Source organism: Herpailurus yagouaroundi, unplaced genomic scaffold (assembly GCF_014898765.1).
Source record: "Herpailurus yagouaroundi ecotype Mexico unplaced genomic scaffold, PumYag 206, whole genome shotgun sequence".
In the NCBI taxonomy this organism is placed as follows: domain Eukaryota; kingdom Metazoa; phylum Chordata; class Mammalia; order Carnivora; family Felidae; genus Herpailurus; species Herpailurus yagouaroundi.
The window spans coordinates 4,910,221-4,937,731 of NW_024412437.1; the positions used below are offsets into that span (position 1 = coordinate 4,910,221).

The 27,511-nt window shown below is 46.5% G+C and overlaps 1 long non-coding RNA gene across 1 annotated transcript; it reads right to left on the reverse strand.

The window, feature by feature from the left end:
• Positions 1-8,600: 8,600 nt before the first annotated feature.
• On the reverse strand, positions 8,601-27,304 carry LOC121015339 (uncharacterized). Its single transcript, XR_005783770.1, has 3 exons — positions 27,072-27,304; positions 10,031-10,154; positions 8,601-8,820 (listed from the first exon to the last, which is right to left on the reverse strand). It is a non-coding gene; the product is annotated as an uncharacterized LOC121015339 (long non-coding RNA).
• Positions 27,305-27,511: the final 207 nt, after the last annotated feature.

The following is a 27,511-nucleotide window of genomic DNA, read 5'->3' on the forward strand; positions in this document are numbered from 1 at the left end:
TTTTTTTTTTTTTTTTTTTTTTTTTTTTTTTTTAGTGTTTTTTGGTTTTGTTTTTAGAAATGGAGAGAGACCAAAAACTTACTATGTGACCTTGTATAAATTGCTTAATCCCACTAAGCTTTTGTAAAGTTTTCTCAGTTTTGAGGACAATAATGGTAGCTTCCCGAAGAGTTTTTGAAAGGGTTTTATGAGAAAGTCTACGTAAGGCCTAGAACGTAGCAAAAATGTGAACGGGGTGTCTGCGTGGCTCAGTCAGTTCAGCGTCTGACTTTGGCTCAGGTCATGATTTCAGTCTGTGGGCTCGAGCCCCACGTCAGGCTCTGTGCTAACAGCTCGGAGCCTGGAGCCTGCTTCGGATTCTCTGTCTCCCTTTCTCCCTCTGCCCCTCCCCTGCTCGCACTCTGTTTCTTTCTCTCTCAAAAATAAGTAAACATTGAGAGAAAGTTTTTAAAAAAGTGATCAATGCTGAACTCTTATGAGGGTTTCTTTTCAAAGAGAATCTTTATCAATTGATTGTGACTCTCTGATCCTGCACCCTTCACCCTGTTTAAAACATCTTATTGACTAGATTTCAATTTCAAACCTTTTAATCTCCTTTAAGGGCAGTTGAGTATAAAACATGGTTACAAGGGCACCTGGGTGGCTCAGTCCGTTGAGCAACCGACTTCGGCTCAGGTCACGATCTCATGGTTCGTGGGTTTGAGCTCCACGTGGGGCTCTGTGCTGACAGCTCAGAGCCTGGAGCCTGCTTAGGATTCTGTGTCTCCTTCTCTCTCTGCCCCTCCCCCACTCATGCTTTCTCTCTCTCTCTCTCTCTCTCTCTCTTTCAAAACATAAACATTAAAAGAAAAAAAACCATGGTTAGAAAACTAAACTAGGATCTCTTCTGCACGAGCGCCATGTTCTGATAAACCAATCCAAACTGGACTGCTCCCCAATCAGGATGATGAGCCAAGAGCTTGGCAATCCTGGCAGGAGATCTGTCCCTGGGTTGCTGCCGGTGGTATAAATAGCTGTGAATCTCCAGGTGATTTGCTAAGGGACCACACCCTCGAGGAGGAAGGTGCGGGGTTTCTCTGCTAAGGGAAAGTAATCCAAAGAGGACATCATACTCTCTCTTCACTGTGGGGAGAGCGCCAGGCGTGTTCCATGGACAGCAAGAGCCCGTGAAAGCAAGGCTCACCCTTTGCGTCCTTGGAATGGCTGGAGAATCTGCCCAGGAGCTTTACAGATGGCGATTCCCAGAAGGAATCCCAGAATTCTCTGCAATGTCCTCGGGGAGTGGCTGTCCGGTGACTGATGAGGTAGGATTCCACAGCTGGACGGAGCCATCGTCCCCTCCCAGGGAAGCTCAGAGACTTGCACGTGACCCCTCGGAGAGGGAGCGGTGACTCGAAGATAAGCAAATAGACAACAGGCACTAGAAGAATGATTCTCTCCTACTGGCCTTTCAAAGATACTTGCGATGGATCTCAATCTCATCCTCTTAACACAGCGTTTGGAGTTTTTCTTTTTTGGTCAATGCCTACGATTATTATGAATGCTGGGAGACTGGCAGAGAACAAATGATCTTCTGGGATGCACGGTGTTGAGAATGGCTTCATGGCAGAGAATGGACGTGGGGTGACAACTCAGAAGTTGGCCGTGGGTTTTTTTTTTTTTTTTTCTGTCCTGGTTGGGGGTGGGGGCGAGAAGACGATGAGACGATGAATAGTAAATGCTATTTTTATTGAGAGCTTACTATCTGCCGGGTATTTCCTGACGTGTATTGGATGCATTATCTCAGTTAATCCTCACGACAAGTTACAGACAAGGGCTATGATTACTCCCATTTTGTGGATGAGGAAAACAAAATTTAAGGAGGTCAAGTAAATTGTTCCTGGTCACAGAGCTGGCATATGGTAGAATGGGATCTTGAACAGGGTCTGGTCCTGGAGGCTGTACTCTTAAGCACTAAGCTAAAATAATGTGACTTTCAACCTGACGTAGAGAAATATTGGCTGAAGCATGTTTCTTCACGGACAGCACCTGCGTCTTTGAAGAACGTCCTTGACTCTGAGTACCTGGCTGTTGGGCTGCACTTGATAACTGATAAATGTTTATCAGCGGAACTGCCTGAATCGTTGAGTTCCATATGACAGCTTCTGAAAGCTAGACCTGCCTTCTTGCAAACCAACAGAAATCATGAACCTCTCTCAAGATGGGGATCCGATTCAATTAAAAAACATGATTTACTTATTTCTGGCAAGATGTTGAAGTTAGAAGCACTGCCCTTCTCTCCATCCATTTGCCATAAATCATCAACTTGTTTGAGCCCGGTGCCTGATGTGAATGTGGATGGTGTTGTGTGACTGCGGCTTAAAAATATGTGTGCAAACATGGAAGTGTTCTCCACAAGATTTGACGTAACTACGTAAGGAGAAAGGATTGCTAGCTGCCGATGCAACGTCAAGGGAATCTGTTTAATGTGGGTTGTCATATTTGGGCAGTTACCGAGCCCAGAAGTGGATAGGGACAGAACTCTGACCTTTATCTATAATTGTGCAAACATCAGAGGGTCCTGATCAAGAGGAAAGCGTGTTTCTCCCGGGGGTGTGCTGGTCAACGTCTAACGGAGAGCTCTCTTGAAAGTGAAAACAGCCCTGGCTGGTCGCATTGGCCAGTTTGTGTGATGTAATAGTCTGTGATAGATTTTAATTCCACTGTAGATGGAACTGAAAAGAGAGAGATACAATCGTCTCTCTTGAGATGATTTCAATGGGCTCCAACATATCGCTTATTCCTCTAGAACCTCCACCCTGGTCCATGTGGGAGTCCCCACTCACCATCTTGCGTACAGACGGCTGCGGGGCTGGTCCCATGATTGTGGCTCTTGTCTACTGAACATTTCCAACTTCACAGGCCAGATGCTTAGCCTTAGGCTCCCGATTCACAGGCTTGTGACGTTTTGCCGTGGACAGGGTAGCAGCTGGAAAGTCCGTGAGAGCCCAGACGGCCCAACAAAGACTTTTCAGATAAACTGTCACGGCGATGGTGGGAGCAGACCATGCTCAGTCCTCCTGGCCGTCTCCCCACCGTAAGAATGAACAGCTCATTATGCACTGAAGGTGGGGGAAGGAGCCACGTCCACCATCAGATGCAGGCTGAGTGGGGAGGGCGACGGGTTGCCTAGATGAACTCTATGGGCAGCGTCTGTCCTCTCCCATCCTTGAATCCCCAGAATCCTTGGCCTAGAAGGTTCAGTTTAGTTTAGTAAACCATTAGGCGCTCGACCCGCCAGGGTGAATGACTCCTAGACCTTGTGCCGAGGAGCAGGGCATCACGACTCTGTGCCACACGCACCGGTGAATGGAGATCTATCTATCCCTGGTGCTAAGGGCTCAGAGAGGAGCTTACCTAGGAGCTGTCTAGAGTGGTAGTCAGGGAGGGCTTCCCGGAAGAGGCAGGCCAAAGTGAACTCTTTAAGAGATGAGTTTCTTCCTCCATAGCTCAGCTGGATAGAACTCAAGTCATTCAAGTTAATTGGATTCTCACCTCTTAAAATCTTCACAAAGGAGTCTCTTTCATCTGCTTTGGACCCCGAGCTTCAGGAAGGAAGAAGTATTTGGGTAGGATCGTCCTCTCTAGACGCAGATTCTAATCGTCCTGTGGATATAATGGGTTTTTGTTGGGGGGTGGGGTAGAGTTGGGGAATTTATTCATTGTTAAAGGAATATATCTGATCAAAAGAAATCAAGTTTCTACCAGAAAAGGGGCTGAGGGCTGATCCTATGAGGTCCCCCGGCCTTTCGGGCTTAACAGGTGTAATTGTTTGAAGAACTAAGAGTATTATCGTCATATGAATGTTGTCTCCACGAGCCCCGAAGCGAAGACAGGTCTTCTCAAGGCTCGTGGAGAAGCCAGGACGAAACGTCCAGCATGGGACGGCCATGCTGCCCAGCAGATGTATCCCTCTAAGTCAGCATGTTTTTCTGAGATGAGCCGGGAGACTTCCACAGAGTTTGCAAACTCACACACACGCATGGCTGTGAGGTGTCTGGCTACCAAAACACGTCCACATAAGCACGTGCCCCGTCCCAGCTCCTAGGACTAGGAAGATTAGCGGGGACAGTGTCACAAGCCTGGATCTGGTACAAAGCTGCCCACTCTTTTGGACAAATCAAAGGGATGAAGGGTGTGTTCTTAGGGAGCGTTAGACTTTTATCACTGCAGAAAAAAGGATGACTTCCCCGGGGTTGTGGCTTTGGTTTGGGATGACACGAAGAACTGAGCAGTTTGTTTGTTTATTTATCTATTTGTTTATTATTTATTTATCTTTAATGTTTATTTATACTTTTGAGAGAGATAGACAGAGCATGAGCAGAAGAGGGGCAGAGAGAGAGAGAGAGAGAGAGGAAGACACAGAGTCCGAAGCAGGCTCTAGGCTCTGAGCTGTCAGCACAGAGCCCGATGTGGGGCTCGAACTCCCGAGCTGCGAGATCATGACCTGAGCCGAAGTCAGATGCTCAATGGACTGAGCCACCCAGGCGTCCCAGAACTGAGCCGTTTTTTAGGAATCACCTTGTTCTCAATTTGTCTTTCAACTTGTCTCACAAGAGACTGAAGGTGGCCTAAATACACAGCCCAAAGACTAGGAAAGGGAGGTCCCCAGTGATGCCAACAGAATGGCCTTGAGTAGAGATGCCTGTGCATCTCAGTCTTGGAAAACTGCCTGTTTAATCGACCCTATTCCATAATCTCAGTCTTGGAAAACTGCCACCGGCCTTGGCTTTTGTCAACCATCGAGATGCCCTAGGAGACCCCAAAAATTCAACCAACTCTGAGAAAACAAGTTCTGTGAACTTTAGAACGCCTCTCAGTTGAGAGGCATTGCCCTACACTCCCAGCTCTATGCTGCAAAGAGATGATAATTGTTTTCAGCATTTCCAAAAGGCCATTCCAGGGAATATTATTCCAGCAATTATGGAAGGGCACCGCGAAAAGAAAAGTCACCTATGTTCATGCAAGTGTGGAAAATACATAGTTAAATAGAGTGAAGCAGTTTATTTTCTACAGGCTTTTTCAGGGCTTCTCAAAACCTGCTATCCTGAATTGTGCATCTCTAAGAGGGAGACCGTGTGTATATTTTAAAAGTAGGCTCTAAGGCAAAAGGTAGGCGATGCTTCCATTTTGGGGTTATATCAGTAACACACCGTCATTGGCACATTGTTTCAAGCTGCAAAAACACAGGCATGGATTTGTGTACTTAGGTGACTGTGTATAAATAAGAAGCAAACATATCCCATGTGTAGGAGGAAAGGATTAATGGGGGGCAGAGGTGGGGAGGAGATTTAGAAGCCAGCCACCCCTGATGGAAGGTCAATTGTCCCTGATTCTTTAAAAAAATTTTTTTTAATGTTTATTTATCTTTTGAGAGAGAGAGAGAGAGAGAGAGAGAGAGAGAGAGAGAGAGGCAGAGTGTGAGCAGGGAAGGGGCAGAGAGAGAGAGGGAGACACAGAATCCGAAGCAGGCCGCACAGAGCCTGACACGGGGCTCGAACTCACGGATGGTGAAATCATGACCTGAGCCGAAGTTGGACGCTTAACCGACCGAGCCACCCAGGTGCCCCAATTGTCCCTGATTCGAATTCTGAATTCCTGGGTGACCCCTGCAGGATCACTGCACATATCCAGTTCCGTTTCCACACAGACACAAAGCAGGAATTTCAGTAAAGTCATCTCAGACTTTTCTTACAAAATATCGTAAGGATTAAGCAAGCCTATGCTGTGAAAATGTTTTGAGCTCTGCGGTCAAGTACACGACCTAATGACAGGGTATCCGGCCCTGACCACCAGCAGGGTTAACCGAGGGGTTTGCAGGACAGGCACAGAGTACTCGGGCAGGACAGGGGAGGGCTGACACCCGGGGATGATCGGGAAGAGTCATGCCCTGTGTGCACACACAGGTAGATAGGCATGCTGCGCCCTTGGGGGACAGTGGCTTATGTCCCCAGAGGAGAGGACAATCCCGAAGACTTGAAAAGACAGAAAACCTAGAACAATAAGCAGGTGGCCTCTCTTCTGTGGCAGGTGGTCACAGCCAGCCGACCTTCAGCCAACGCATTAGCCCTGGGGTCTTCCTGTTCACTGGTCCTGGGGGTGGGGGGCGGTTATGGGACTTGCCCAAGGGGTTATTTTCATAGAGCCGGCTAAACACTCCCAAAGGACCAGACTTCCAGGAAAGGGCTCATCTTAAAAGTTTATTTATTTATTTTTCCAGTTGGTGGTGACGGCAAGCCTGTGAACACTGGGCACGTAGGCAGTATCCTTCGTCCAAGTTTTAGGATTCCTCATTCCCGTTGCTGAGTCATCGGGTTGTCTTGGAATCTGAGGGGAGAAGGGCTGGGAGGCGGGGCGGCCGCGGAGAAGCCGGACCTTTTTGAGCAGAGCAGGAGCGCCACCTTGCGTTGCAAGTGAGCGCTGCAGGCCCTGCTGGTGGGATTAGCAAATTCGGAGCTGGGAATCGGTTCCCTTTGGCAACAAGCTGACCAGTAAGGCCTGGGTTTACCCCTGTGACACCCTGAATTATTTTTCTAATTTTTTAAAACGTATTTATTTACTTTGAGAGAGGCAGTGACAGCGTGAGTAGGGGAGGGGCAGTGAGAGAGGGGGAGAGAGAGGGAGAATCCCAAGCAGGCTCTGCACACAGCCCGAGATCATGACCTGAGCCCGAACGGAGAGTTGGACGCTTAACCGACCGAGTCACCCGGGCGCCCCATATTTTTAACAAAAGGTGGTGTACTGGGGCACCCGGGTGGCTCGGTCGGTTAAGCATCCGACTTGGGCTCAGGTCATGATCTCACAGTTTGTGGGTTCAAGCCCCACGTGGGGCTCTGTGCTGACAGCTCAGAGCCTAGAGTCTGCTTCCAATTCCTTGTCTCCCTCTCTCTGCCCCTCCATCGCTTGTGCTCTCTCAAAAAATAAATAAACATAAAAAAAAAAAAGTAGTGTATTGGTCACAATTGTTCAGAGGAAGACAACCAATAGAATATGTATGTATCCTGTTAAGACTTTAAGGACTTAGCTCGCACAGTTGTGGGGGATGGTAGGTTCGAAATGGGTAGGGAATGCCAGCGGCCTGCAAACTCGGGCAGGAGTTGATGTTACGGTCTTGAGGCAAAATTTCTTCTTAAGGCCTTCAACTGATTAGACGAGGCCCACCCACACTAACCAGGGTAATCTCCCTTACCTAAAGTCAGCTGATGGTGGATATTAACCACACCCCAAGTTACCTTCACAGCAACACCCAGGTCAGTGTTTGATTAAATAACTGGGCATTATTTGACACTTAAAACTAACCACCATGATGAAGGAGCGTGGGGCAAGCTGAGGGCAAAATACAGGCTAATAGCACCCCCCCCCCCCCACCAGGGGGAATATGTATGACATTCCTCGGACACTCCCAGCTACCCAAGAACAAAGGAAAGGGGTTTAAGTGCTTCCCGAGGTGATGTGGGAAACTAAGGCAAATGAAAAATTAAATTCCCTTACTGCCTACAGCCCATTGACAGACAAGTCCTTGAAACAGGCAGAGTGACCTCCCTCTGGGAGCTCGGCTGCCTCCGTGAGGACGCTTTGCTGGGGGACAAAACAAGAATCTTAGCTTCACATTATCCCAACCTCGAGGATCGTGCAAGTTTACTTGAACACATAAAAATTCCTTTGGAAACTTCCTTTATCTCAACTGCCCCGAGATATATGCCCGCAATCAGACTCCAAGCTTATGCCCTCCCCCCACCCCATATACATCTGAAGGGTCCCATGACTGAGGTTTTATTAAATGGTAATAACTGGTGTTTCCCTAGCAACAGCTAGCCCCTCAAAGTCCTGGAAACCTTGCTTCCGAACTACCTTAGAGACTTACTCTATCCCTGACCCCCTCCCAACCTGAGGGCGTGTAGTGAGTTACCCGTCACGACCCCAGCGCACTGGTCCTGTCCCCGTGCTTTGATAAAATCACCCTTTGGCACCAAAGGCATCTTCAAGAACTCTTTCTTGGCCGTCAGCTCCAGACCTCCCCCCCATCACCCCAAAACTTCATTAATCATTAGGTAAAGGGGAGTCTCAGTTAACAGCTCTCTTTCAGGTACAGGCTCTCCTTTCTAATGCAGATTTCGGCAGTTGAGGGGGAAGCAGAGAGCTTTTCCTGCACCTGCTGGGTTTTGTTTACTTTTTTTTAAATTTAATTTTTCTAATTTACACCCAAATGAGTTAGCATATAGTGTCACAATGGGTTTTGTTTACTTTTAACTTGAAATAATCTTTATGCCAAAGGGGCCCATCTTGGAGCAGCCTGCCCTTGACCCCTATGGCAACATTAGCAAGACGGGAAAATGTATTTTTTAACATTAACAGTATGAATTACTCTTCACTTGTTTCATTGTCATACGAAGTCAGCAACACTCGGGTCCCTTTAGGTACATTGCCATTTCTAGTTATTCCTTGTAACATTGCATTAGATTCTTTTTTTTTTTTTTTTTTTTTACGTTCATTTATTTTGAGAAAGAGAGAGACAGAGCATGTGAGCAGAGGAGGGGCAGAGAGAGAGAGAGGGAGAGAAAAAGAATCCCAAGCAGGCTCCACGCTGTCAGTGCAGAACCCGACGTGGGGCTCGAACCCACGAACTGTGAGATCATTGATGAAGTTATGCGGTGATGGCGGGGTTCATGGGGCTCAGAGCTGGCGGCCAGGAGAGAATTCTTGAAGATGTCTTTGGTGCAAAAAGGTGATTTTAGTGGACCACGGGGACAGGACTCATGGGCAGGAAGAGCTGCCTGGACCCTGTGGAGAGACAGGTTATATATTTGGGACTCGGGGGAGGTAAAGCCCAGGGGGAGTTTCCAGTGGGATTTTCATCTCCTAAAGAGGACTCACAGGCTACTGGAGCCCCAGCTGTTGTCCCGCTGAGGTTGTTTTTCCCTCTGGCAAAGCATTAGCGTTAAGACCCTAGGGAGTTCCTGGACTTCAGGCCATTGATGGGATTGCCTTTATCTGGTAAACCGGTGGGCAGTCTTCTCTGTTTAACCAGTGGTTTTGTTGTCCTTTCTTGCTTTTTGGGGTAGCGGGGAGTGTCCAAGGAGTATCACACATATCCCACCTGGGGACATGCACATCAGCCTGTCGCATGCTCCCTCATCCATCCCACGGAGTGAACTGGTTACCCCGGGGAACTCTCCCATTTGACTCTGATGAGGGAGCGTGAGACAAGCAGAGGGCAAAGCCCAAGCTAGCAACATCCCCCCCCCCCCCCCCCCCCCCCCCGCCCCCCACGACAGTGGGTTAAGTGTGATATTCCCCAGGCACTCCTAGCTGCCCCAGAACAAAGAGAAGGGGGAAACACAGATAGTTAACTGATAGAGATTCAGTCTTGCTAGGCGCCATCAGTTTACGAATACCTTAGTAAATTACAAGAAAAGGGCCATCTTCTCAACAGCCTAATTTCCGGAAGCCTGTAGACTCAGTTCCCTGGAGCCCCTGATATCACCCTCTCCTCCTCGGTGATGTGGGGAACCAAGGCCAGAAGAAAATGGCAGGTAACATTTCCTTACAACCTGCAGCCCATTGGCAAATACGGAGTGTAACTAACGTTTCTCTAGGCGCTCCCTGCGGTCTTAATGCTAATGCTTCCCTAGAGGGAAAAACAACCTTAGCTTGACAATAGCTAAGCCTCCAGGAATCTGTTAGCTCTTCACACATGGAAATCTCTTTAAGAAACTTCCTCAGGGCTTTATCTCCCCCAGCCCCCAAGTGCCAAGTGTATAACCGGTCTCTCCTCCGGGTCCTGGGGAAGCTCTTCTTGGCCCGGGTCCCGTCCCTGTGCTTTAAGAAAATCACCTTTTTTTTTTTTTTTGCGCCCAAGACGTCTCAAGAATTCTTTCTCGGCCTTGGCTCCAGAACCCCCATCACTCCAAACCTCATCAATTGTTAAAAAAAAAAAAAAAAAAGAAAGAAAGAAAGAGAAAAGGAGTCTACAGTTTTGATGGGTTATTACCTCCTATGATGCTTTAAATGAGGCATTTGCAGGCCTGAACACTGAGAATCCCTCCTGTGGAGACCCTCAGGCAGCGCAGAGGAAAGGGACAGGAGACGAACAGGAGTCCCACGGTTGGTTCTTACTGGAGAGAGAAAAAGAAGACATTGGATCCTAGTTGGGGCTCTCTGGCCAGGCCGGAAAGTCCCACAGGATCAGCTAAGAGAGAAGGCGGAAGTTACAACCTTTCTACGGATCACCATTAGATCTAATTAGAAACAGAAGTAGAAATAATTAGCAGAGTCACCTGCTAGTTTCTAAACTCCTCCCCGAATCGTGTCCCCCCAAATTCTTTTTTTGAAATCCTGACCCACCCCCCCTCTGGATACAGCAGGGTGTGACTGCAGGCTGACGAGGCCTTTAAAGAGGTGGTTAGCTTGCAACGAGGTCATTACGGTGGGTCCTAAGTCAATGACTGGTGTCCTTGTAAGAAGAGGGGGTGAGGACACAGACGGACGCAGGGGGAAGGCTGTGTGAGGACAGGGAAGAAGAAGACGTCAAGGAAGCCAAGGAGAGAGGCTTTGGAATTAACCGCCTCTGCCTACACCTTGATCTCAGACTTCCGGCCGTCAGAATCGTGAGCGAGTTACATTTTGGTCGGTTGAGCCACCCGGTGGGTGATCCTTCACCACGGCAGCCCTGGAGAATTAATAAGCGAGGTAGCGCAGCGTGTCCTGAACCGTTATCTGCTTCCACTTGTGTAGGCTGGTAGCATTGATGAGGATTTTGGTGGCCTGGCATTTAAAAATTCTCTTAGGTTTCTGTGACTGTGGGGTCTAACGGTCGCGTGATAGGGTTGAGGGTGCATGACTAGCCCATGAAGTTGCAGGAAGCCTTTCCGTACTGCCCGTAGTGACACCTGTATTTACGTCGTTACTAAGACACACGCGTTCCCGCAGAGGTGCTGAGAATTTCCATTCCAGGAAGCAATGCTTTCCTATATTAAAGACCGACCGGGATGCCAGTTTAGAACGAGCATGCTCATGGTTACCACTAGTAATGTGGGTCGGTGCTACCAGCTACTCAGGGCTTGGGGTAGGTCTGTAGGGCTTCTAGAGCTTCCCTTGGGTGACTGCCACTAAGATACGATGCTCTTAGTCTGCTCAGATTCCTACAACAGACTACCACAGACTGGGAGGGTTATACACCACAGAGATTGATTTCTCAGGGTTCTGGAGGCCGGGAACTCAAAGATCAAGGCACCAGCAGACTCGGTGCCCGGCCAGGGTCCTCTTCTGTGTTCACAGATGGCTGTCTTCTTGCTGTGTGACCTCACATGGCAGAAGGGGTGAGGGAGCTCTCTGGGGTTCTTTTCTCTTTTTCTTTTTTATGTTTATTTATTTTAGAGAGAGAGGGAGACACGGAATCCGAAGCAGGCTCCAGGCTCTGAGCTGTCAGCACAGAGCCCCGCGTGGGGCTCGAACCCACAAACCGTGAGATCATGACCCGAGCCGAAGTCGGACACGCAACTGACTGAGTCACCCAGGCGCCCCATGCAAGGGCTGCGCCCTCATGATCTAAATACCTCCCAAGAGCCCACCCCCTACTCCCATCATATCAGGCAATGGGATGTCACACATGATTTTCAGGAGGACACAAACATTCAGTCTATATGGCAACTAAAGAATAAGCCATTGAGTTTATTAAAATACAAAGGATAAATATAACAAATGTAGTTGTTAACACTTGCTTGGTGCAGGTTTTTTATGTTTACTTATTTTTGAGAGGGGGGGAGTGGGGAGGGGCAGATCTGAAGTGGGCTCCATGCTGACAGCAGGCAGATTGACACGGGGCTTGAACCCCCAGACTGTGAGAATCATGACCTGAGATGAAGTCGGATGTTCAACAGACTAAGTCACCCAGACGCCCCTACTTTCTGTGTTTTAAAGAAAGAATGAAACTTGCAAAAACAATAGTGTATTTTTGGTTACAATCATTAGCACAACCCCGGTCCTGCCTGGGCAGAGGACCCAGACTGACCATCAGAGACTCAGGGATGAACACATACGTCTCTCTCTTCCCCTGTTTCCAGACTGGGGATTGCACACAGCCTTGCGCTCAAATCCTTTTCTTAGGGCTCTTCTTGGCTCTTCTGTATTTGTCAGACTTTGCCATTTGGCTCTCTGTTCGAAACTTACGTTAGCACCGTTGTCTTTCAGAGAGATAACCATCCTCCCTTTTCCAATTCTCTGGCTTCTCCCTGGCCGTTTCCGCCTTGAAAACACTACCTGAGTCAGAAAGGAAATGACCGTGTGGCATTGCCATGCACAACTGCCTTCAGGAACATCCACGGGGTCTCCCGTGGGTCTCCCGACCTTCCCTGTCTTTGGAAGCTCGAAGCTGCCCCTGTCCCTGGGTGTTTGTGGGCTGTGTGTGGAAAATGCCTGCCTTGTGTGCCTTTCCTCTTCCCGCTGACATTGCCCAGCCCACCGAGCCCTGCCCGGGGAGCCCGTGAACCAGGATGTGATTTCCGAAACGCCTTCCTAAGCATCCCCATTCATCAGCTCATTGATTTTCTTCCTGCAGGCTTTGCAGGTATTTGCTGCAGGTAAGGAAGGAGTAAGGAAGAACCGGACATGATGAAGAGGCTCCCATCTGCTGGGAAGACAGAATGAAAAGTACCCCGGCCTCCAGGAGCTGAGGTCAGAACCCGAAGAGAGGGGCTATCTGTCATATGTGTAGCGGAAGACAGGTAGCGAGTGACAGAGCCCCAGCTTGAAAAGGTCGACAGCTGAAGAAGAAACCAGGCAGGGGAAGGAAAACCTTCTGTTTGGAAAAGCCCATTAATTACCAATCGACAGAGGAGTCTTGAGATTGATATGTGACCAGATGTCCTTCTGTTTCTGTTAACAGAACTAAAAACTCCCTGCTTAAAAAAAAAAAAAAAAAAAAAGGCAAAAGGGTTAAGAGAGCAAGCTTAATAATGGAGATTGAGATTCCCTTGCCTCCCCCATAATACCAAGGGGCCCCAAACATTCTCAGGCCCACCTGATTTGGGAAACTGTGTCGATCAGCATTTTATTTTGCAGAGAGAAAGGGAGTTTAAGACTGTCTCTCCTTGGGGCACCTGGGTAGTTCAGTCAGTTAAACGTCCCGACACTTGGTTTCGACTGGGGTCGTCGTCTCACAGTTCGCGAGTTTGAGCCCTGTATCGGGCTCTGTACTGACAGCAAGGAGCCAGCTTGGGATTCTCTCTCTGCCTCTCTCTCTCTCTCTCTCTCTCTCTCTGCTCCTCTCATGCTCGCTTGCTCTCTCTGTCTCTCAAAAGTAAGTAAATAAACTGAAAAAGTCTCTCCTTTTCCACTTGAGCAATAAATGTGTGCAGAAGTCGTTCTAGTCAACAAGACTGTACCGGCTGCATTAGCTTCAAAGTCAAAGACAAGAATGAACAATCCATAAGAAAGGAATATGCTTATGAAGGATAGCCTAGAAGACCCTGAGATTCACATGCCCTGGAGAGGGCAACATTTCTCCTTGCCTACGATGTCTATACTCTTTCAAACGCATCAAAAAGGCAAAGTAGTTAACAGCCAAGGAGATTGAGAAAAACTTCTGGGTCCAGGCGTGACCGCAAATGCCCCCTGGAAGGGAGAAATCGTCGATGATACACTTGATTATTGTCAGAATTGGTTCCTTTATGTTCCTCGCCTGGCGTTGAGGCTTCTTCTTAAAGAAGAATGGGACAGAATGAACACGGGGAGGATGAGAAATGATAGACACGCCGTAGGAAGAAGATGAGAGAGAGAGAGCTGGGAACTCAAATTCTCATAAGGCCAAGCAACGACGACCAAGTTCCCCGGGCCAGAGTTCTCTTCCGTTCCGCAGGGGGCCCGCCCCATACTCCATATGCCAACAGAAGGTTAGATTTTAAATCTTGGGGAGAATGAATACCTTGTTGAAAAGGAACACTGGCGATCCCCATACTTCGGATCCCCATACTTTGTGCCAAGTTAGGTGAGACAGAGCACCTCTGGAACCCCTGGAGAGTCCACATCCTAGGGGGATGATGTGACAAGTTTACTTGGGACAATCTTGTCCCAGGGCATCCCCTCAGCTTCTGGATCCTGGACTTGTTTTATTTGTTTGTTTGATTTCAGGATCCTAAAGAGAAAAGCAAACAGAGCCTCCACGCCCTGCAAATGACAGATGTTTAACTCCTCTGAGGCTTTGTTCTTCACCTTAATCACAGCTACACGAAGAAAAACACGAGCAAAGGCATCATCCGTGAGATGAACGCATTGACCCTCTAGAATATTTATAATTACACAGGTACCTGGAGATGGGGGTGGGGGTGGGTGGGAACGGGACTCACCCCCTCCTCCCTGCCCACTTAAATTTCTTATTTTGTCTTGCTGCATGGTAGTAGCAGTTTGTGATCAGAAATCACCCAATCTTTGGGTCAGTGTGGGCAGAAGTGACCATGGATACCCATTTGACTGCAACCGTGCAGATCTTCCCAGAGTAGAGTGGGAAAGAACTAAATGATGGCCGTCATTGGCGTCTAGTGCAACTGCGAACGTTTAAGAAACCCAGAGTAGGTATTCAGGGCATGGGGTTTAATCCCTTTTGTTGTTTGTTTTTCGTTTTTCTTTTTGTTTAAAGGAGCAAAATCCAGGGAACCAAATCCACAGGAAGTCTCTGTGGGAGACGAAGGTCAAGTGGAAAGGGGAAAGTGGCCACTTTATGATGTAGTGCTCGAGAGGCAAAGCAAATTGCATTTCTCCAGGGAGATTTGCTTAACCCTCAGCACGTTCAGACAGGGAAACCCATTTGCAAATCCCCAGACAATGATGGTGGAATGTCCTCCTCCCTCCCCCACCCAACCAGGAAATCCAATACCCTATGCTGGGAACTCAGAAATAAAAAGTACTTATGTCTAGTACGGAAAACATACAAAGGTTTCCGTACAAATTTAAATTTCTCAGAAAGGCAGCAAAGAGGACACCATGACAGATCTCTTTTTCACTGTTCCCTTGCGTTAAGAACTCTTAAGGCTGGAGGGGACTTTGTGAGCCACCCCAACCCGTGTCATTTTACTCAGAAGTCGAGATCTAATCCTTTTTGGAAGAGCAATCTCTAGTGCAAGAATCATAGGGGCTTTAGTGGAGCCAGAATGTTCCAACACTCACGTTAGAAGCAGCCCTAGCACAAACCACTTGGTGGAATCACATCCTAAATTGTTGACAGGGACGCGGATTGTGTTATTGTTGTTGTCATAGCTACAAGCTGTGCTGTCACTTCCTGGAACCCGGGGAGTTTTACGGGCAGAGCTTAGTGGAATAATAGAGATGTGTCTTCAGCAACTCACCGACCCATTGGTTGAGTCTCTCCTTTCTGCTCTCCGATCATAGAGTTGTTTTCATTGTCCCATGGCAACTGCGTGGTGGTCCCTTTATTGAGCCCCGTCCCTCCTGGTTCTGGGAAATCATCATCATCCACAACCAAACTCTGACATACCTGCTTTGTTTTATGAGCCAAATTTCTTATGGTGTGTTCTTTAGGGCCCTGGTTCCTTGACATCTTGTTAGATGTTCCTTAACATAAATATCTCTTGGCCCATGAGGTCTGAAAATTTCGATGTTAAACGAATTTTGATCGGTATAATTTTGATGTGTATAAACATGTTTGCATATTATGCTCCTCTTTAAAAAAATGTTAATTTATTTTTGAGACAGAGACAGAGACAGACAGAGCGTGAGCAGGGCAGGGGCAGAGACAGAGGGAGACACAGAATCCCAAGCAGGCTCCAGGCCCTGAGCTGTCAGCACAGAGCCCGACGCGGAGCTTGAACTCACGAACCGCGAGGTCATGACCTGAGCCGAAGTCGGACGCTCAACCGACTGAGCCACCAGGCTCCCCTTAAGTATGCTCCTTTTGAAAGCACCCATAGTGATATGTTTCATGGAGAATAACTCATTCATGCTGCTATTTGCTGAAATATTTGTCCCCCCCACCCCCAGATCTCAGCCATGTTTGGAAGCGTGTGCTTCATATCAGCTCTGGGTCCCAGAGCAGCCTGACGGATCGTGAGGTTCCAGCCGTTCGAAAGACACCACTTTCCAGCGTCAGCTGTAAGTGTGCCTTCCAAGTCCAACCTATTTCAGATTCAAAACGTGCTGTGACTTTTGTTCTGGTGAAAGCTGCTGGTCCCAGGAAAGAATGAAGCATGTTCAAACATCCTTCTTTCCTTCGCTCCATCAAGATGCGCACCGCACGGGGAGTTCTGGGGGCATCCCGGGGCTGGTTTGGAGGAGGGGCTCCAATCCGGGAGCCCCTCATATAGCGTCTCAGGATGCAAAGTCCTGGGCTTGACTCCTCAAGGATTTGGTCTTCCAGGAAGCTCGAGAAAACTTCTGGACACAGAGATGTCTCCCTCCTGGCTAAACCTGCCTTCTCTCGCCTCTGTTCCACCCTGGGAAGTCCGGAACAGATGATTTAATCTAGATTTTTTCAACTTCAGGAAGAAACTTTGTTATTTTGGGGACTCTTTCACCCGGGTTCATTTTTCCTTGCCTTCTCTCCATGCACATTGGCTTGAATTAAGATGTGAGTCCAAAGAGGTCATTCGATCTTCTGACTTTTGGGCTCAGGGCAGAGGCACAGATGGAGTCCTGGTGGTTCTTATGTACGAAGGGTTTTACATAGGGGTTTGGACCCAAAGGTTGTGGTGGTAAATGACGGATTTTCTCTAGAATGGCTCTTCTGCATGTGTCTTGGGTCAACCTTCAGTCATAATAGAAATCGCAATAAAGTGAGTCAAATGAGTATTTTTGTTCCCCAGTGCATGAAAGTTATGTTTACACTATACTGTAGCCTATTAAGTGTAAATAGCATTATGTCTTAAAAAAAAAAATGCACTTGTTATTTATTTATTTATTTATTTATTTATTTATTTATTTATAGTTTATTTATTTTGAGAGAGAGAGAGCATGCATGCAACCAGGGGAGGGGCAGAGAGAGGGAGAGAGAGAATCCCAAGCAGGCTCCACACTGTCAGCACAGAGCCCAATGTGGGGCTCGATCCCACAAACCGTGAGATCATGACCTGAGCCGAAATCAAGAGTCGGACATACCCAACTGAGGCACCTAGGTGCCCCCCAATGCGCATGTTTTCATAAAAAAATACTTTATTGCCAAAAAAGGCTAACTATCTGAGCTTTCAGTCAGCTGTAATCACTGATTACAGACCACCATAACAAATATTATAATGATGAAAAATTTGAGATGTTGCGAGAATTACCAAAATATGACACAGAGACATGAAGTGAGCAGACGCTATTGGAGAAATGTCACCAATAAACGTAGACAATGTAAGGTTGCCACAAACTTGCAATTTGTAAAAAATGCCCTGTCTGCCAAAGTGCAATAAACTGAAGTGTAATAAAACAAGGTATGCCTGTAAATAGATGGGGAATTTCAGATTCTGGATCCCGGATCCCTGGATCTCTCCTTCTCAGGGACACAACAGTGGTTTTGAGCGTATAAGCCAAAAACAAATGGCTTATACATCTGATGACGTTGGCAACCAAGAGCATTTTAGAAGAGTCCCCATTCAATTTCCCTTTCCAGAGGTTGAACCTACCTCTGAATTTAATGGGTAATTATTTTTCAGTAGGAACATGTACTTCCAAATAAATAAGCACTGAACTTTTGAAACTGTCCCATGGCTTAATTGGAATGCAGTTCAAGCTGTCATCACCCAAGAGGCCAGAATTAAATTCTAGGGAGATAAGCATTTCCTGTCTGACTTCCCTCATGGAGTAGGCTTCGTGCTGTGTGAACAGCGGGAAGGAATGGGCAATGTTGGTTTCTATATTTGACCAGGAGATGGCACCATCTGGAAACCTATCTCCACATCTCACTAGAAACAAGGAGTTTCTGTTTTTCACAGGGAGGTCAAAGATGCAAAGCAGAGCTGGAAAAAAACCAAATATCGTAAAAGACCATAATTCATACAGTGAAGATTCTTGCTGTCTCTGGGTGTATTTCTTTGGGAGTCCCCAGGGGGGGGGGGGCCCGGGGGAACAGGCAAAAAGAAATCTCGTATGAACATTCTGGGAATTGAAGAGACAGTTTCCCAAGTTCTTTTAGAGAAAGGTACAAAAAAACCAAAATGCTCTTATGTTGTCGTAAATAACAGACTGGTGTAGGGAGTGGGGGAAGGACTTTTCATTCCTTTTCTAGAAAGAAACTGCTTCACGATTCCAGTTCCATGACCTTTCCTGCTGCCCCAGAGGAATGGAAACTTCCTGACTTGTACAATGAGACCACTTGATGGTTCTTACTCTCATGGTATTTAAGAACTGGGGAGGAGTTTTGAGAACATTTGGTCCAAGTTTTATCCAGCACAGGAATTGATGTCGCAAGTAGATAGTAGAAATGCTGTCTATTTGCAAAGCTCACTGGGGACAGAGTCACACATCTGTCAGTTCATCATCAGACCCGCAGGCCAGGTTGTTTTAGTTGGACTACGGCCAGCTAACACTCCTAATGCTCTTTCTTGAGTACTTTATTCACTCACAATCCATTCATTAAATGGATAGTCACTTATTTAATTGGTATTTACCCATGGCCAGGCACTGAAAGAAATAGGCTTATATGCCTTACCTTACTAAATGCTACAACCGACACCTGAGACACGTTCCATTATTTCCTGTTCACAGGTAAGGAAACTGAGATCAGGAAGATTAGGTAACTTGTCCAAGGGAACACAGCTAGTAAGTGATGGCGGTCACGGCAGGGAGCTTGCTTTGAACCGTCTGATGAACCCCCAGTTCATACACTGAACTACAACGTTCTCATGCTCCCAAAGTGCATGTGGGTGGCCCCTTAGGGATCCTGTCGTCTCACCCTGCCACCTAAGCATTTTTATTTGAACCCTGATGGGCACATCTGCCTTACAGGGCACTTGGACTGATCTTCATGTCCTCAATCTCACGTCTGCCCCTTCGTCCACATGATAACCCTGCAAATGTTTGCGTGTTATGAGCCTATCCTAGTACTCGTTCTTAACAGTTTTTTTTTTTTTTTTAAGCGAAACAGACCCAGTTTTCTAACTTTTCCTTAAAAGAGATAACTTGTACCCTCTTATTACCCTGCTGGTTTTCTCGGTAAGCTCCTCCTTTGTCAATGTTTCTTTTTTTAAAAATGCCTAAAATGGCGTGACCGGGCTAGGACACAGTGGGTGTGATTGATTTCCTTGGTCCGCACCGTGTTCTGTCCAGAGTGGGAGGACATGGGCTCTGATGATATGTCTAAAGCCAAACCCGCTACCATTTGACCCTGTGTAAACCATTTAATCCCCTCTGGATTCTGTTTCCTTATTTGTAGGTCTCTTCGGATCCGCTGCAACCTTCTGAGACTCTCCATTGTTCATTCATGGGATATCTGCCTTCCCCGTTAGTCTGTCTTCTGTGAGGGCAGAGGCCGGGGCCATTCTGTTCCACCCTTAGAGCCTTGCTCCGTTCCTGGCACCACCCAGCTGTTTAACTGGCAAAATAATGCATCTGCCACACGGGAGTAATTAAACCCTCTCTTCCTCCTTCACGGGGTTGTTGTGCAAAACCAATGAGAGAATACATATAAAAGTAGTCTGCTAAAAACAATGCCACGCCCACTGCATACGCTTTGTGTCTGACTCCATTGCATACGCTTTTTGAAAAAGTCATGTGATTGCTTTGCAGGGAATACAAAACTCCCAGGGTATTTTTTTCCTTACTCTATTCAGCTGTTCATTCATTCTTTCTTTTTTAAGACCCTACTAGGTGCTCAGACAGTGTATTTTAGTTCAAAGTACTATTTATAAAGTCAGTCAGAGAAGGACAGATATCCCATGTTCTCACTCATCTGTGGATCTTGAGCAACTTAACAGAAGACCGTGGGGGGAGGGGAAGGGGCAAAAAAAGAAATAGTGATGAACAGAGAGGGACGGAGGCAAACCATAAGGGACTCTTAAACACAGAGAACTGAGGGCTGATGGGGGGTGAGGGAGAGGGGAAAAGGGGTGATGGGCTTTGAGGAGGGCGCTTGCTGGGATGGGCACTGGGTGTTGTAGGTAAGTGATGAACCACGGGAATCTACCCCAAAAACCAAGAGCACACTGTAGACACTGCATGTTGGCCAATTTGACAATAAATTATATGTAAAGAGAAAAGACAAAAAACCAAAGTACTATTTATAAGCTCAGCAAATTCCTTTCATCTAGTCGAGTTGCACTATTTTCCTCGTTTAATCCTGGTGGTCCTTCCATTGTTCCATTGACTTACATCACTTACATGCGTACAGTCTACACCTCTTACTGTTACTGTGCAGTGACTGAGCTGGGTTTCTAATTTTTTTTTTTCCCAACGTTTATTTATTTTTGGGACAGAGAGAGACAGAGCATGAACGGGGGAGGGGCAGAGAGAGAGGGAGACACAGAATCGGAAACAGGCTCCAGGCTCCGAGCCATCAGCCCAGAGCCTGACGCGGGGCTCGAACTCACGGACCGCGAGATCGCGACCTGGCTGAAGTCGGACGCTTAACCGACTGCGCCACCCAGGCGCCCCTGAGCTGGGTTTCTACTGCATTAGTTAGACACATAAATTCCATGCGTTTGTTTTTTACTTATTTGCTGGAAAAATCGTATGGGCAGAATGGGCTCTAGGGGCTGTTTCCAATATAGGAAGGTGCTGATGTGTTTTAATTCATTTCTACTGATGGAATAAGAACAATAAAGCATGCCTTAAAGGGATTTATTTACACCAGGGAAAATTTTATCTTGATTGAAGGTTATCAAGTCCCTAGAGTAGCTTGCCCATTTTAGGCTGGAAGGACTCTACAAAGTAAGGACCTTAAGAGAAATTGATACCAGGGATAATAGTGTATTTTTCTTTTCCGCTAGAAGTCTTTTAAAGTCAGTGAAATTCCTTTTTACTTTGTAAGGTTTCCTACCAATGTGTTCCATGGAACTTTCTCTAATTAGATGCCTCACAAAAGACTTGTCCATGACGAGCCCTTCTGGGAGATTTATGACGTACAGAGAGAAACCAACATAACTTTGTTTAACCCAATCTTGTCCAATCTTGACTTTAGAATCCTTTGGTCACAGACCACCCCATTTATCATCTTGGGAAATGCATGTGTGGAATAACGGACAGATCTTCCTCTAGTGGTCTCTGCCTTCTAGACAATCTGCTTCATTTGTAGACAAACGCTCTTTGCACAACCCTCAGCAAATACGAAAGAGTGGAAAAAAGTCTTTCCTTCTTGTAATTTGAGTTTGAGGTGCAAGTATCTGAGGTGAGGCCTCAGAATTCTCTTGCAATAATTCATAAAGGTCGGTGTAAGAACCTGACCAGACTCCAAAGTCTTTCGGTGTCTCAGATACTCCAAGCACATCCCGTAGAGTTGTCTTCGAGCCATGAGGGCTCTATCCATTATGCTGTGGCCAACACAGTCAAGGAAAAGCCAGCTATGCGGAGAGAAGTGTTCCTTCCATTCCAGACATTGGGCTTTGGTCCTCTTGGAGAGGGTATGGCGCTAGGTGCCATAACCACCCAAGCCCCAAACCCTGGAGATCTCACTCTATCCAACACTCATGATGTTTTAACTAAAATATCTGGCCCAGAGTCATGCCAAAGGAAAAAAGGACTTACCATTGCAATCTGCATCATCTTTGCTATGGGGAACTCCACGATCCTACCCTGCTTCTCCCTTAAGGGATTCTCCCAGCAGGGGCTGCTAGTCCTTTTTCCTGTCTTACAGACTACTCCAGTACCATGATTTTGAGACTCAGTCTACTTTGGGGGGATCTCTACTTCCCAGGTCCTTTTCCCTGTCTATTGCACCATAGACCCAGGGTCACAGACTCACTCCCTAACTCCTCCAGGATCAGAGCCCAATTTTACCCATCAGCTGATAAGAAAGGTTTTCTTTTTGAGCACACACTGGCAGAAACTGGCTCTTCCTACTCCTCAGCCAGCAGCCATACAGGCGTCGGTATAACCTTGTACTTAATGTTCCATTTGAGGGAGATTTGCTAGGTCACGTGGTAACTCTATGTTTGACATTTTGGGGATATGCCAAACTGTTTTTTACAGTGCCAAGAACTCTTGCATGTCGAACGGGAATGTATGAGGCTTCGGATATCTCCACCTTGTCACCAGCACCTGTTACCTTCTGTTTGTTTGTTTATTTGCCTTTTTAGCTGTAGACATCCTACTGGGTGTAAGGTGCTATCTCATTCTGGTTTTGACTTGCACGTCACTAATGCCTAATAACGTTGAGCATCTTTTTACGTGTCTATTGGCTATTCGTAGATCTTGTTCAGAGAAATGTCTCTTCAAATCTTTGCCTTATTTTAAACTTGGGCATTTTATCTTTTTATGTTGGGTTGCAAGATTTTTTAAATATATACTTTGGATACTAGACTTTTGTCATGTTTGATTTGCAAGAATTTTCTCCCTTTCTGTGAGTTATCTTTTTACTTTATTTTAATATAATTTTTCTAATGTTGATTTATTTTTGAGAGAGAGAGAGACAGAGCATGAGTGGGAGAGGAGCAGAGAGAGAGAGGGAGACACAGAATCCGAAGCAGGGTCCAGGCTCTGAGCCGTCAGCACAGAACCTGATGTCAGGCTCGAACCCATGAACTGTGAGATTATGACCTGAGCTGAAGTCGGACACTTAACTGACTGAGCCACCCAGGCGTCCCTCTTTCTACTTTCTTGATAGTGTCTTGACACGCAGAAGTTTTACATTTTGAAGTCCAAATCATTAGTTTTTCCTCACACTTTTTTGCATAGTATCTAAGAAATCATTGGCTGATCCAAAGTTGCTAAGATATATAGCAAAGGCACCTCATTTTATAGCTTTAGGTCTTGTCTTTGGTTTTTGATCCATTTTGGGTTCATTTTTGTACATGGGGTGAAGAAGGGGCCCAGGTTCATTCTTTTGCACGGGAATATCCTAGAATGTACTCTTGAACTTCTGTGTGGGGATAAGACCTAGTGAAATCTCTGCAATTATGCAATTTCCAGATCAGGAGACTGGCTACTCGATTCCGGTTATGAGTATGTGTAACCGGAACTGTGATTTGGATGCCAACTGTTCGGGGCCAGAACCTCATTCTAACAAACCCCAAGGGACTCTTAAATTATCATGCTGGCTTTTCTATGGAGAGCTTCTCTATAGACCCATGAGGCTTCAGATTATGTTCCAGTGAAGGGGACCATTTTCCAGGATGGAGACATCCTTTTAGGCAGATGGAGATTTGGGTGGTGATAGCATTTGGTTAATGGCATTTGGCTTGCAGGGACCTTGCCACATTGAGTCCTGGGACTGAAGATGGGTGACACAATGACAGTGTCAGTTCATGGCCCAATTTCAGGGAAGACAGCAGGGTTTTTTTCCAGGGAGTGTTCTCTCTCCCTCTTTCTCTTTTTTTTGTCCCGTATGCCATCGGCTTCTCAAAATATGAGACATACCAGGGGCGCCTCGATGGCTCAGTCGGTGAAGCGTCCAACTTCGGCTCAGGTAACGATCTCGCGGTCTGTGTGTTCGAGCCCAGTGTCGGGCTCTGGGCTGACGGCTCAGAGCCCGGAGCCTGCTTCGGATTCTGCATCGCCTTCTCTCTCTGGCCCTCCTCCACTCACTCTCTGTCTCCCTCTCTCTCAAAAGTAAATAAACATTAAAAAATATATATATAAGACATACCAGACCCAGAAAAATGCTAAAAATCCCACCCTTTTCACAAAGGAGATTCAGAGACTAAAATGAGTATCATCAAGAATTAAACATATTTTTTTTAATGTTTATTTATTTTTGAGAGAGAGAGAGAGACAGAATCGGAAGCAGGCTCCAGGCTCTGAGCTGTCAGCACAGAGCCCAACACGGGGCTTGAACTCATCAACTGAGAGATCATGACCCGAGCTAAAGTTGGACGCTTAACCGACTGAACCACCCAGGTGCCCCTCAGCAAGAATTTTTATTTCTGCTCAGCAATGGATAAGCTAGTTTTTTTTTTTTTAACCTTTAATGAAAAGTCAGGCTTTGTAACGCTTTCATTGCTGGAATTGGGGTGGAGGAGGTCCTCACTCTTTGAACCATCTCTCTACTCTTAGATTTGATTAATATTAAGTGTCCAGGGGCGCCTGGTTGGCTCAGTCTGTTGAGCGCCCGACTTCGGCTCAGGTCACGATCTCACAGCTCGTGAGTTCGAGCCCTGCGTCGGGCTCTGTGCTGACGGCTCAGAGCCTGGAGCCTGCTTTGGATTCTGTGTCTCCCTCTCTCTCTGCCCCTAACCCACTCGCATTCTGTCTCTGACTCTCTCAAAAATAAACATTAAAAAAAAAATTAAAAAAAATATTCAGTGTCCAAAATTTTAATTAGGATCAATGCTTGTGACAAGTTTCCCCGATCTCCCCCAATGAAACAATCACCACTGGAGAGCAATTAAAACGTGAGGCCGCCCTTGACCCTGGGTTCAGGCAAAAAGGTCCCACACAGACAGATCGTTTGGGTTCAGGGGTTATTTGGAGCTCAGAGTTGCTGTGTTTCTCGTGAAACAAGCATGGATTGTTATGGCCAGTGTCAAGGGTCTGGAATGGCATGTTGGGTCACCCCTCAGGAGTTGGGCTCCCGTCTGGTGAAGAGCGCCCATCTTTGACCAAAGGCCAGCTCTCAGGATGTAACCTTCCTAGAGAAGGGACGGCTTGTCCTCTTGGCACGAATAAAGCTCATGCTGTGTTTGTGTACCATCATGTGCCAGTTCCCAGCAGCGCAGAAGGGACAGAATTCAAGACGCCAAGGGCCAGAGTCATGTGACCATCCTGTGAATGCAACGGCTTTAAACACTGGGTGGAAAGGGGACAACAGAACCAAGAGCCAGGGATTGTTTTTTCACACAGGGCGAAAGGAAGCCCCATCCCTCTCAGAACTTGTCCCTGTGGCATGAGAACATTGTTTCCACCCTATTTATCTCACTCACTTATTTGCTCTTTGCAAGTAGCTTAAGCCGAGTAAACGTCTGAGTGGAATTTATTCTGATTACACTTTTGAATTCCTGGTGGAAAACACAGAATTATAGCTTTAAGAACCTCCCTGCCATGAAATACATATTCATGATCTTTATTCAAGTTACTGGGTCATGACATGCAAACGCGAATGCTGGTCACCCCACTGCTTGCCATTTAGAGCAACAAGAATAATAGTTCTGTTCTCCAATTGAGTACGAACACAATAGCGATTTGGACTAAAACGTACATTCACCACCACCCTCCGCCCCAAAAAGCAAGGGGACTTAAGAAACAACCATGCTCTGAGAAAGGAACACATTCTTTTAGAAATAGGATACTCAGGGGCCGCCTGGGTGGCGCAGTCGGTTAAGCGTCCGACTTCAGCCAGGTCACGATCTCGCGGTCCGTGAGTTCGAGCCCCGCGTCGGGCTCTGGGCTGATGGCTCGGAGCCTGGAGCCTGGTTCCGATTCTGTGTCTCCCTCTCTCTCTCTGCCCCTTCCCCGTTCATGCTCTGTCTCTCTCTGTCCCCAAAAAAATAAATAAACGTTGAAAAAACAATTAAAAAAAAAAGAAATAGGATACTCAGGGCACCCGGGTGGCTCAGTTGGTTAAGCATCCGACTTTGGCTCAGGTCATCATCTCATGGTTCTTGGGCTCAAGCCCCACATCAGGCTCTGTGCTGCCAGCTCAGAGCCTGGACCCTGCTTTGGATTCTGTGTCTCCCTCTCTCTGCCCCTCCCCCACTCACGCTCAGTCTCTGTCTCTCTCTCTCGAAAATAAATACACGTTAAAAATTAACAAGAAATAGAAATAAGATACAGAGATAAAAATGTAGACACAGACTGAGACTGTAGTTGACATGAAGCAAATCTTCACTGATCACATTAGACCTTTAATCCCTATTCCTGTTAGTTTTTTAACATACAAATCAGAGGGGGTCAGGTTTTTCTCATTTCTCTTTACGATTTAGACTTTTACATTCTGTGCTACAGTTTGCTGCTTTAGAGCTACTAAAGCTAACTAAGGTTAGGGCTAACTAAGATTTACAGTTTGCCCACTTTATTATGTACAGCTTGAAGTGCCTGCCTCCCCTCTGTTTCTTCTGTTTTCCTCTACTTAACTGAACTAGATTTATTAAATTAAATCAAGGCAAATTACAAGTAGCTGACAATGAAGAGATATAGTGGAGGCAGTCTGCAAGCGGTCATGTCTATGACGATGGTATGTCAACAGTAATGATGTTTCTGTAGTAAAAGCCTTTAAGTGTCCACGAATGGTCATGAATTGTTTCAAATGTGGGGTGATAATGATGATGGTGGTGCTTTCTCTAACATTTACCGAGCTCTTCTGAGGATGCCAATACATGTTTGTAATAGGCTTTCTGCTCATTTCCTCACTTAACTATTGCAATTCGATAATGAGACGGGGGCTCTTATCAACCATTTATTCCACATGAGGAGATCGAGGCTTCATGGCCAAAGGAACTTAACCTAACAAAGCAAGCCAAGTCCATCATCTGTGAAGGACTATGGCTAATGACAAGCCCCCACCAAGAACAAAGGTCCATGCCAACAGCCAGGGAAAATCCTAGTTCAGTCTTGCATTTGGGTTTAAAGATTTTAAAGCTTATGAACGGAAGGGATAAATGACTGGCAGAGACCATGTTCAAAGACGGGAATACATTTGACAGGGATTCAGACGGGAAATGGGGCTACTACATCGGACATGGTGAACTACAATTTGGTACAGATGGGGACATTCCCTGTGGATTGAGTCGGTGTGCCTTCCATTTTTAAAACTTTAAGTCCTATTTTCCTGGGAATCTTATGGCTCAAAAGAGATATCAGCTTATGTAATAGCACTGCATGTGGGCCACTGGACCCTACACTGCAAAGTGGATAATGAAGAAACAAGAAGAAATACTTTTTGGCTATTTATCTCCAAAGACAGCAAAGGTATCAACAGATGCATGAAATCAGCAACTAATACCAAACCTCACACTTACCTGAAATGTGCAGGCTAGAATTGTGTCCTCAATACTAACTTCTCAGCTTGACGTAGAGAGCCTCGTGGCAAGATACAAAGAAAGTGGACTCGTTTGTGGGCTGCTGGCAAGTTTCTTGAGCTAGTCTTCCTGTGATAGGTAGGGCACGTCATTCGTTATTTGTGATTAATATTTTTGAGATTCAGATGAGGCATTGAGCAGTAATACTTAATGTTTTGTGAAGCGAAAGGAAAGCCAACGGCTTCTGACTTTTTTCCATCTCGTCTCCCTCATTTCAAAACAAATATTGCTCCAAGATTTGTGGCAGATGATTGGGTAATGTGAGCCTGGGGGCTGGGGGGTGGAAATGACTAATATCAGGAAGAAGAGGATTAGGGATTGCCATGCAATGGGGGGCAAAGCGAGTGAGAAAACAAAAAGGGAGCCCGGCGACGCAGAGG